The following is a 12,323-nucleotide window of genomic DNA, read 5'->3' as shown; positions in this document are numbered from 1 at the left end:
CTTCTAACCAACCCCCTCCTTCCTGCAGTCGAGGAATTCATGGTTCACACTGTTATTACAAAGACCAATATAATGTTTGGCAGCTTCCCTGCCGAGTGGCATGCCAAATTATTGCATTCACCGCAGTGGTAGAATTGCTCTAGCCTCAACCCGAGAACTGTTACTAGTTCAATTTCTCACGAATATACACTTCTAACATATAACTTTATTGCTGCAAGAAGAAGAGCACAAAAGACTGTTTCACACATAATACTATCATAATGTAGTTGTGATATTAACGAAATTTTAGGTATTAAAATTCCGTATTTTCTTCCAAACTGATACTTGCGATGCATCGCTAAGCATTATTTCTGGGAACATTGAAATGAAAGATAGTTTTTGTATTACGTAAGAAGCACAAGAAGACAGTTTTAACAACCGAAGACAATGACCGAAATTATCGTTACAAGTATTAAGTATTTATACTTGGAGCAGTCTTCCTGTATGTGTTACAACACTTACAGTGAAATTTCAATCGATATTGTCCGAAGGTACAAAGGGCTGCACCTGTTCTCTGCTAGAGGACGAGTAGAACCTCCAGCATCTCCACATATACCTGAAAATAAGGAAGAGCAACTCACACACAACAATCAGCGCGCTACAAAGTATAGTAAACAAATAGACTGTAGGCAGTTGTCAGTGCGGTTATAAATTCACTGACATAGGACTGTCGTCTACGTCTAACAAAAAGAAAGAAAAACTGATAGTTGAAACTAATCATAGACGGAAAAGCTGATTTACAAATTCTCATGACTAGGTTGCAACAGTACACACACTTCCAATGACGGCACCAGTCGACGGTTCCTAAAATTTATGTATGTATGTGGTGCAATCAAGAGGAGCTATGCGAATATTAGATGGGAAACAACGTTTAAATTCTATACAGTAATGACAGGGTCAACACTGATTTAGTTCTGTGAACGTAGGGCACTAAACGAAATAACAGGGCAGAGGATTAGAGACTACAGGATAGGGTATCACGTAAAAAGAGGAGACAGGAACACGTATCAATAATGGATGAAGACAGACTGAAAACGGAGCTTCTGAAAATGCAAGTAAAAACACAAAAGAGCGAAACCTACATGAACAACGACAATATGGGGAGGTCAAAGGGACGTTTCGTAGGCGGGACAAACAATAAATGCTGTGCTTTTACTGGCGATAGCAACGGCGCTTTGAGGGCATCGGTATTCTTGGGGTTAAATACTGCATTACAATGAGATATGCAGAAAACAAATTTAAGAAGAAGAAACCAAATAGGTTTGTGAACAGCAGAAAATTTCATATGCAACCTTTCTGTAGTCACAGTCACTCTGAATGATTTCGTATTGCTTGGGTTTACTGGGAGTTGAGGCTTAAGCAAAAATGAATTATGTGGAAATCATCAATAGTTTCCAATTGTTTCCTCAGAGGCACTGCTAATCAAGACTGATACTGTTTTCTGTTTTGACGCTGTCTGGTGCGTGTATCACTTTTTACGGTTTTATTAAATCGTGCTCTAAGTAGTGAAAATAGCAATAACAAGACAGATAAAAGTAACTGAAAATAATTAGGAAGCTGTAGGTGATAATGCATAAATGGTTAGGAATGTGGAACAGTACCTGAGCTCCGACTCTGAGATGGTGTGACGCTCCCACGTCCAGAAAGCAGAGCCTTTTACATTCGTGTCACGGCATCAAAGAGACAACGAATATATTTCTGGACAATGCGAGTCCCTGTAAAATCATCACTGTTTGCCAGGCGAATGTGCAAGCCTGGTGACGCAACGGAGTGGTACCTATATTTCGAAGGACGCTTTCACTTTCCTCGCTCCATGTGGTCGAATATTGTGCTGCTAAAATATGGCGTGCCGACTTGCCTGAAATGAGGCAGTAACTCAGCCCAAATATCTCCCTTATGGGATCACTATGCAGATTGTCTCCTGTCAGAGGAGTACAGAACACATAGCATCCCAGACCATCACACATGACGTTTGTCCACTATCCCTCTCAACAAACTGCATGCCAGATTCTGCCAATTACTGTTGCGACAAACACTCGTAAAAAAAAAAAAAAAAAAAAAAAAAAAAAAAAAAAAAAAAAAAAATCACGGTAGGCCTGGTTGAAGCAGAACTCGTTCAAAAGCACATTTTGTTACGCAGTACGCCATCTTAATTATCATCCAATACAATAACGGCTAGACATGAAGTTTCATCGCTCGCCAAATCAAAGTCACGATCTTACCGTCGATCCACCTCACATCAGTGAGCGCTCGGATTTTTAGGACGACAAGATGTACTTTGAGGCCTAAATCCTATTCATCATATCCAGAACTGTTCTAGTGGCAGTCACATCAGAGGTCTAAACTGGACAGCACATATTTTTTTCGCTCCCGTGAAACAGACCTACCTAAAACACCACATACACCGACAATTAAAGGCAGAAGAGACTGAAAGCCTCAGAGATAGAAAGCTGCATGTTGCTTACTTGCAGCGCGTCGACGGGTGACACTTCGACATAACGGAAGCAGCTCGGTGAGATGAGTGATCCCCATTTCGTTGTGCGAAAATAGTTATCAGCTATGCTTTTCAAGACAGAAACGCAGCGAATGACAAAATAAAAGAGTTCACTGTCTTTCATATGTACATCGTCTTCTAGATGAGCACAGGTAACATGGCGTTCACAACGTGAAAAACTTGTGAACGCTACGTAAAGCAAGTGGAAAGATAATTGCTCTATTTGGTCATTATGCTACAACTGAAAAAACACATTATTGTACGATCAGCCATATAGTTTCAAATAGCAACTGCATAACTGATAAATGAACGGGGCTCTCGTTATTATCAACTTCTGTTGTTTACGGCACTATACTATGGATATTACTCTGCAACGCACATGAAGTAGGAAATATCGTCTACACGACTATCTGTTTGTTAGCGGCTTTAGTTAATAATAAACATCAATGTTTTTCAGTTACGTAGTCACCAAACTACTCAAATCTCGATTAGGATCTTACATATAGAACAAATGTCTTTTAAAGTCTTACATGACACATGAACCCTTAGATAATAAACAGTCATGTTATAACAACAAAAAACTCAAATTCTGCTGTTTATGTGTTCAATCTCGATAAACGTGTAATAAAAGTTACAAGTACAAAGTGCAAAATGCAAAACTGCCACGAACCACACTAGCTTACAAGACTGCACAGACTTTCTAGTGTATGTACGTGGATAAAGTATAGTAGTGAAACTATTCTACATTTATGGATACCCCCACAGTTCAGAACAATGGCTAGCAAGCTAAAAAAATCTCACGGTCAAAAAAATATTTGTAACTACATCTGATGCAATGTTCATGTGCATGGATGACAAGATTTTGCCTCTTTCCTGTACCGCTTCAAACGCTTCCGTCAGGCCAATCGTGTGAAAGCTATGTAAATATTTGTGTGAAACGGTGTTGACACAGGTGACGATGCCAACACGTTTCTCTTCCAGCAGAGGATGTTTTCTGGCAAGTAGCTAGACTGACACGTTCACGAGGTTGTAGAAAGGTAATAGGCTGATGGGTGATCTGCGGCTTATAGTAAGTCTGGCACTGGAAAAGTATTAGTTGACGGATACCCACAGTTCGAGCAGCAATTTAACTTCTTTCTGTACTTTAAATTTCAGTGAATATAATTTGTTGGCGACTTCAAAAATTGTAAATAGATGGCTCATTTCGTCAAGGAATACAGTCGAGAGAAAAAGTGTCTGAAGGAGTGATTCTAACACGAAAGTACATTAATAAATTTAAGGCAATTTAAATATCTCTACATAAGAGCGCTATATACGCTAATTTTTCTGGAAATTGCTGTACCTAGAAGGAACGGTCTGAATGACTCAAAAAAACAGATGATTCCTAGAACAGTGGAAGCATAATAAATGATTCCTATTGTAAAGAGATGGTGTGCATGTAGGTACCGCGGATTGCAACAGGTGTGGACATGTCTGCATCGACGGTTCGACGTCATCCGCTGTGCGCTGGACTGGTGGCACGCATTCCATTGTGTCGGCTTCCATTGACCAGAAACTGAGTGGCAAAATGCAGTGTTTTCGGACGAGCCCCGCTTCACCTAATCTTAGGGCAGGCGCACACTTCAGGCCAAACTATCGAACGATAAACTGGTGGGACTGGACTGCCTCTAAGCAGACTGCTTCAATTGGTCCGCAGACTGCCCGACAGCCAGTCGTCCAATTGGTAGCTATAAAGGTACTCTTCCAGGCTGATTTGTGCTGTGAGAAACGAATATGTCAGTAATGTCAAGTGTCATCCACTGCTGCCTCCTCTTCTCCTCCTGGTGTGTGATAGATGTTTTCTTGATTAGTAAATATACTTGTGAAGTATGTTTGATGATTCGCGGGAACGTACGGAAGAAGGGGGCGAAGATCTGCAAGTTTTTCTGGTGAAACGACTACAGGTTTAGTGTACGTATTCGGTTTGTAGATGCATTTGATAATATTCTCCACAGTAAGTTGTTTTAATGCCAAATACCATTTTGTAGTTGCCAGAGAAAACAAAAACTCTTCCCTCTGTATACTTCGTGCCTGGAACATCCCGCTTCGTTATATGCTGTTGCAAAATTCCTACATCTTTGAACTTGTCTCTCGTTACCATACTGAAATCAAAATGGTTCTTACTCCTGCAAATTCATATTTATCGGCCAGTCTGAATCTCAGTAAACACTTCTCCTAAGATATAATTCTACTTTCCCAAAATCACGATCACAAGGAAGATAAGAGTGTCTGGGAACCATGAAGTCATTTTCCATTGCTGAGAAACGGTCTGCGTGGATGTATCTGAGGCAGATCAGAACCATGTTCATGTTTTTATGCTTCCCACTACAGCTATCGCTGTAAATACATAACGTCTTCACTTCTGGTGGTATTTTACTTTCAATGTAGTGCACGAGGCAACTTTCAATTTCAGCAGAGCCTCGTTTTCCAGTATTTTCAACCCAAAGATGCATTAAAGCTGTCCATAATTTCCTCTTGTAAAATCGGATTCCGCAACTTATTTTGGGCGTGGGAAGCACCTGTTGCATGTCTACGGCAACAGCAGCTACCGTTGGATCCTTGTTGTCACCCATTTGTTTTAACAGTGCTTGTGCCATCATAGCTCTGCATCCATGCAAACTCTGTTCCTGCTTTAATAGAGGGTCTTCGGAAACGATGTCTTGCTTCATTGTCTCCGGTTGTCGCTTCGTTGTGCCATTATAGTTACAGGTGTCAGATGCAGGAGGAAGAAATCCAAGATTAAATACTGTGTTAAAGATATGACGATAAAATGACACAGAAACTGGACGATCTCCAATTTGTTTTTTTGGATATATTTAAATCTGAGTATCTCCTATGTGGACTTTTAGCTCTGCTGCACTGGCTGGGAAACGGTTAATGTGTGCCGTTACCTCGTCTCTGTCTGAGTCACGTATTCTTCGTGTCTTCTCCTGATGCCCACGATGATCTACATCAACGATTCCAGTTCCTGTAACCTTGTCACGAGCAGTACGCCGTCGCTTTTCACTCAAATCACGTATGTTGCGAATAGCAACAGCGCAAACGTTGTGACTGTTAAATGTAAAACATTCTCGGTTTTCTTTCCACGTCAATTCGGGATAAAATCTCAAGCTTTCGACGATAGCCTCCATTGTCATCGCCAGGAGCAACTGATTATCTTCACTGCTGTCTCACTCTCACGTAATATCTTCCCCTCTTCGGGGAAGTGTGTGGGGGAGTTTGTAGCTTTACGGCTTTTACTCCGCTATGTACCTGTGTGATTGATTATTTCTGTAGTTTCTGGGCGTCTGCGTGATGTGATGAATGTTCTGTGCGTGTGTCTGGTACTTGCCTGAGGTTGGCGAGATGATTGGTATTGTGGGGGAGGGAGGAGGATTAGGAATTGGATATAGGGATGTTCTCTTCGACTTAGACGTCGAAGATCGTCATTGGGCGCTTGTGCTTATCGCGGGACATGTCATACCGACCTAAGGAGTGGATGAGGTTATTTCCAGATCTGGAAGAGCTCTCGTGGAAAGCCCTTGCCAGATCTTGGAGTGGGATTTCTGCGGCGTGCAGATCGTCGGTGGGGAAACCCATGGGTAGGTGCAGTGACCTCCTGAGAGCGCGGTTCTGCAGCCTCTGGAGTTTGTCCAGGTGCTGCTTCAACGCGTATCCCCAGACAGGGCACGCATATTACATTACTGGCAGTATGAGGGCCTGATAAATGTTCACTCCTACAGAGCAGGTAAGGGAACTCGATGTGTTGAGGACAGGGTATAGGATGGACATTCTGCCACAGACCTTCTTGTGGACCTCGTCTATGTGGGGTTTCCACGTAAGACGAGAGTCCAGTGTTACGCCAAGGTACTTGGGGTTCTGCGGCAGGGGTGTTGGGTTTCGTTTAGGTGTAGGTGGAGGGGGGGGGGGCGTTGAGGAGGTCCATGCCTTCCGAGCATACGGGTGATCATCATAGGCTGCGTTTTTTCAGAGTTGATGGTGATGCGCCAGCGACGGGCCCAAGTTTGTGTGCCATCTAAAACCCTCTGTAGCCTACGGATGACCAGGTCCTTGTTCGTATTTCGAGTGTAGAAGGCTGTGTCATCTGCGTACTGTGCGGTGTGCACCAGGGGGCACCAGGGGAGCCCACAACGAGCGAATTCCCACCCATAACCCATCTAGTATTTGAGAATGAAAGCACTTAGAGGCTTGCAACGCACTTTACACAAAACTTCCAACCTTTGCGAAACTTTTTGTCGGTGACGACACCCACATAATGATGAAAGGAAAAAAAGTTTATTGCTTACTACGTTTTCGACGTTCATACAGTAAAACTGCCGCATATAGCTTGACAGCTTAATTTATTACTTCTTTACTACTAAATGCATTTGCGACACATTTTGCAGACAGCATTCACAAATACCATTAAATTTAGATAAAAATTATATCAAGTTGCGACTCATACTTCAAGAAATATGTCGTAAATACTAAGATGCGTGAAAAAATGCATCATGGAAGACGTTTTAATTTATTACGTTTTTCATTTACTACTAACTCTATTCGCAACACAATTCGCAAAAAAAAAAAAGGTTCAAATGGCTCTGAGCACTATGGGACTTAACTACTGAGGTCATCAGTCCCCTAGAACTTAGAACTACTTAAACCTAACTAACGTAAGGACATCACACACATCCATGCCCGAGGCAGGATTCGAACCTGCGACCGTAGCCGTCGTGCGGTTCCAGACTGTAGCGCCTAGAAACGCTCGGCCACACCGGCCGGCACACAATTCGCATAAAGTATTCAAATATACCACTGAATGTACTTAAACCATAATATTATTATACAGCACATAGTTCAGGAGATATGGCGTCATAAAAACTGAGCTGCGTGAAAACGAAACTGTAAGCGAAATTCGCTAGAGATAAAAGTCAAATATGCGGACAAATACGTGTAAAATATGTTAAATATACGGGAATTATATCTGAAATGTGCTATGTGGGCAAAGCCAAGGGCAAAATAAAGCTCATCCTAAAACCCTGGAAAGATTTCAACCAAATCTGGTACACATATTAATTACGATCTGGAAAGAAAGATTGTGGGGATAAGACCCACCAATCACCTACTGGAGTGAGCGTGGTAAAGTTGTGAGAGATAGGGGAGGACACGGCCACACAGCGAGGGCGAAGGAGGGTATGGGCACAGATAGGGGGGAGGATGAGATGGGCACAAAGAGGGGTAGGGGGAAATGGACAGAAGGGGAAGAAGCAAATGGACAGAAGGGGGAGCAGACAGAGGGAGGGAGGTGAAGCTCGACAGAAAGAGGGGAGGAGGAGATGGACAGGAGAGGGGGAGGAGGCGATGGACAGGGGAGGAGGAGATGGACAGGAGAGGGGGAGGAGGCGATGGACAGGAGAGGAGGAGGAGGCGATGGACAGGAGAGGAGGAGGAGGAGATGGACAGGAGAGGAGGAGGAGGAGATGGACAGGAGATAGGGGAGGAGGAGATGGACAGGAGATAGGGGAGGAGGAGATGGACAGGAGATAGGGGAGGAGGAGATGGACAGGAGATAGGGGAGGAGGAGATGGACAGGAGATAGGGGAGGAGGAGATGGACAGGAGATAGGGGAGGAGGAGATGGACAGGAGAGGGGGGAGGAGGAGATGGACAGAAAGTGGGTGAAGAAGGAGACGGACTAACAGAAGATTGGAATAGATAAATAGCATGGCAACGCCGACACTCAGCTGTTAAAGAAATAAAACTCGGCTCGGATGATTAGCGTCTTGTGTCATAGGATGGCCGGCTGCTTCTTTTTTGTTTTAAGGGGGTTGACGACAAGTTCATTACCTATCTACCAATATTTTTTCAAACTTCTCCTTCTAAAAATTGAAATTAATATTCACAAAACAAAATAGTTCACATAATCACTCTAGTGCGTGACGGTCGACTCGTTAATCGGTAACTGTGTTTTTATGCTGTAGGCTGTTAGGAATGTGTGCCTCCTTCGAGTGTTTCAGTGTTCATTCCCTGGAATTCGATGACATCCAGCCGCTGCCTTCGCTACCGCTGCGCAGCCATCTCTAACAGAACGCATATGATAAACTGATTTTTATTTGGCTTGAATCATGAACTGATTCTCACCCACAGAGGCCTACAGTGCTTTGCAACTAGATGCACCCTATTTGACAAGACTGTATCTCTTACATGAGTACAGATACGACGACGAATTTTAACTTAACGCGTCGAAACTAAAAGTTTAGCTTCGCGCCAGTTCTAAGTTTCCAGTAGGGATGTGCCTGGTGCAAGTAGCTCGTTCGCCTATTTATTATCCCAAGTACGTCGAGATAATATGGCCACAACAACGACAACAGTTCATGTTTTTTTTTTTCGCGCTCATTTGTGTCTTTGGCGACATTTCTATTTTAAACCATATAAGATTATCATGATAGTGATAAACGTGTGTGGAGTTTTGTAAATTCACTGTGGGAGTCGAGATAGAAGTTTTAGTGTTCAGTTATAAGACACTATTTCCTATTTCAGTGGAAAAGTAAACCTTAACAAACTAACAATATAGGGTAAATAGCAACCACATGCTATAGTCAAGCACCAGAAAGAGACTAAAAAAGATAAGTGTGTTTTACGACGCTCAACGAGAAAAGATTTACGGCCCGTCTATTTCTGAGGAAAAAATTGTTGTAGGAATCAAGTACCTGGATATGTGGAAGATCGGCCGGTTTTCAGAATTTCGGTAACATTGCGAATGTTTCAATTCTGAACAAAACTGAACACATCGCAGTGGTACATGCATGTAACAGCAGTTTCCTCGCAATGAGCAACAATGGATTGACCATAAGAGGCGTACGGAGCTCGCATTGCACTATTGGGCCTCAAGGAGGAGGAGGAGATTAGTGTTTAACGTCCCGTCGACAACGAGGTCATTAGAGACGGAGCGCAAGCTCGGGAGAGGGAAGGATGGGGAAGGAAATCGGCCGTGCCCTTTCAAAGGAACCATCCCGGCATTTGCCCGAAGTGATTTAGGGAAATCACGGAAAACCTAAATCAGGATGGCCGGAGACGGGATTGAACCGTCGTCCTCCCGAATGCGAGTCCAGTGTGCTAACCACTGCGCCACCTCGCTCTGATCGGGCCTCAAGGGCGGCTGATGTTGCGGTATGTCGTTTGTACCTTCTTTTAGGAGGAATGGAGTTGTGAAAGAGTGCTCCTACCTGCCTCCCCTTTCAGCAACTTTCGGTGAACCGCAGCGCCGTATAACGGCAGCATACACGCTCGCAGAGGTATGCGACCAGCTAGAGCATCGTCCGGTGGGCATTTGTGAAAGACAAATGAAAACTTCAATCCCAGCGTAGTACGTGCAAGCATGTAAAACATGTGCTCCTGTAACAACAAGTGGTTCTTTTGTAACTAAAAACTATATAGTCCTATGCGTAAAACCTGAACTTTTTCTCTTAATTCATGTAGACAGCATAATCCTGTGAAATTGGACGAATGTTTTTGTAACACTCTTTGTTAGTTGCTTCGTTATACAACTTCTGCCATCAAAGCACCGCTTTGCCGCTTATGGGTACCCTCAGTAGTAAATCATTAACGTACAGTATCTATAAAAATCAGATTTTTACTTTATTTTTTTACGCATACAGGGACCTTACAGAAAGTAAATAACGACTAACTGCCGTCAGCAGGCTAACATTTCCATGCAAAACCACGTACGAGGGTGAGTCAAATGAAAACCTTAAATTTGTAATAACAAATCGAAATTTCGCGCCGTTACCCAGTAAATTTGTAAGCGTGCTACATACAGCGTGCAGAGTGTGCTCCCTGCCGCCGTTGGATAAGCAGCTGCAGCAGCAAGTCGTATACTCCTAGCTCACTCACTTGTTACATAGTTTAATTCTTAATTTCTTTGCGTGTTTTTGGTACTTGCATTGTTTAATTCATAAATTTCGGGCGTATTATAGTATTTGAGAGTTGTAGCATCATCACGTTTTAGTTCCTGAATAGTGTAAAATCGCGTAGTCTCCTTCCGCCGCCGAGCAGTGTGTCAGCAGTGCGCAAGTAGCAGCATTACTGAATTTACTAGGCAATCTTGTATTTTAATAACCGTTTAAATTTTGTGTCGCATTGTTTGTGCTCTCTGTAGATTAGTTCAGACGTTCTTTGCACAACAGTTTTTAGCATGGATAGGGACTGCAACTGCTGTGTTCGGATGCAGGCTGAGTTGGCATCCCTTCGCTCCCAGCTTCAGGCAGTGTTGGCTTCCGTCACACAGCTTGAAGCTGTTGCCAATGGGCATCACTGTGGGGGTCCGGATAGGGGTTTGTCGGGGACGGCCAGCTCGTCCCCCGCATCACCCGATCGGACTACGACTGTGGTTGTCCGGGATACTGCCCGCATTGAGGCTGATCCCTCACCTGTGGTAGAGTGGGAGGTCGTCTCGAGGTGTGGCAGGGGGCGAAAGACATTCCGGAGGGCTGAACGGAAGGCCTCTCCAGTTTGTCTGACGAACCGGTTTCAGGCTCTGTCTCAGGCTGATACTGATCTTCGGCCTGACATGGCAGCTTGTCCTGTTCTAGAGATTGCCCCTCAGTCTGCAAGATCCGGGCGGTCGCAGAGGGAGGGCTCACTGGTAGTTGGGAGCTCCAACGTCAGGCGCGTAATGGGGCCCTTAGGGATACGGCAGCAAGAGAGGTGAAGAAAACCAATGTGCACTCCGTGTGCATACCGGGGGGAGTCATTCCAGATGTGGAAAGGGTCCTTCTGGATGCCATGAAGGGTACAGGGTGCACCCATCTGCAGGTGGTCGCTCATGTCGGCACCAATGATGTGTGTCGCTATGGATCGGAGGAAATCCTCTCTGGCTTCCGGCGGCTATCTGAGTTGGTGAAGACTGCCAGTCTCGCTAGCGGGATGAAAGCAGAGCTCACCATCTGCAGCATCGTCGACAGGACTGACTGCGGACCTTTGGTACAGAGCCGAGTGGAGGGTCTGAATCAGAGGCTGAGACGGTTCTGCGATCGTGTGGGCTGGAGATTCCTCGACTTGCGCCATAGGGTGGTGGGGTTTCGGGTTCCGCTGGATAGGTCAGGAGTCCACTACACGCAACAAGCGGCTACACGGGTAGCAGGGGTTGTGTGGCGTGGGCTGGGCGGTTTTTTAGGTTAGATGGCCTTGGGCAAGTACAGAAAGGGCAACAGCCTCAACGGGTGCAGGGCAAAGTCAGGACATGCGGGGACCAAGCAGCAATCGGTATTGTAATTGTAAACTGTCGAAGCTGCGTTGGTAAAGTACCGGAACTTTAAGCGCTGATAGAAAGCACCGAAACTGAAATCGTTATAAGTACAGAAAGCTGGCAGAAGCCAGAGATAAATTCTGCCGAAATTTTTACAAAGGTACAGACGGTGTTTAGAAAGGATAGATTGCATGCAACCGGTGGTGGAGTGTTCGTCGCTGTTAGTAGTAGTTTATCCTGTAGTGAAGTAGAAGTGGATAGTTCCTGTGAATTCTTATAGGTGGAGCCGTGGAGGTTGCACTCAACAACCGAACTAGGTTAATAATTGGCTCCTTTTACCGACCTCCCGACTCAGTAGCATTAGTGGCAGAACAACTGAGAGAAAATTTGGAATACATTTCACATAAATTTTCTCAGCATGTTATAGTCTTAGGTGGAGATTTCAATTTACCAGATATAGACTGGGACACTCAGATGTTTAGGACGGGTGGTAGGGACAGAGCATCGAGTGACATTATACTGAGTG

General features: G+C 44.3%; 1 protein-coding gene across 4 annotated transcripts in view; it reads right to left on the bottom strand.

Moving 5' to 3' along the window:
• The window catches only part of LOC126185227 (carnitine O-palmitoyltransferase 1, liver isoform), a 249,326-nt gene that overhangs the window by 173,008 nt on the left and 63,995 nt on the right, over positions 1-12,323 (bottom strand). For 3 of the 4 annotated variants that reach the window (XM_049928110.1, XM_049928115.1, XM_049928114.1), the window contains exon 2: positions 502-595. The exons of the other annotated variant lie outside the window; for it this stretch is intronic. The gene's annotated coding sequence lies outside the window, so the exon portion shown is untranslated. The remainder of the gene's footprint in view (positions 1-501; positions 596-12,323) is intronic. 4 annotated transcript variants of the gene reach the window in all.

This window comes from Schistocerca cancellata, chromosome 1 (genome assembly GCF_023864275.1).
Source record: "Schistocerca cancellata isolate TAMUIC-IGC-003103 chromosome 1, iqSchCanc2.1, whole genome shotgun sequence".
Lineage (NCBI taxonomy): Eukaryota > Metazoa > Arthropoda > Insecta > Orthoptera > Acrididae > Schistocerca > Schistocerca cancellata.
Note: the sequence above shows the minus strand (reverse complement) of the source record. Positions and strands in the feature narration are given on the sequence as shown.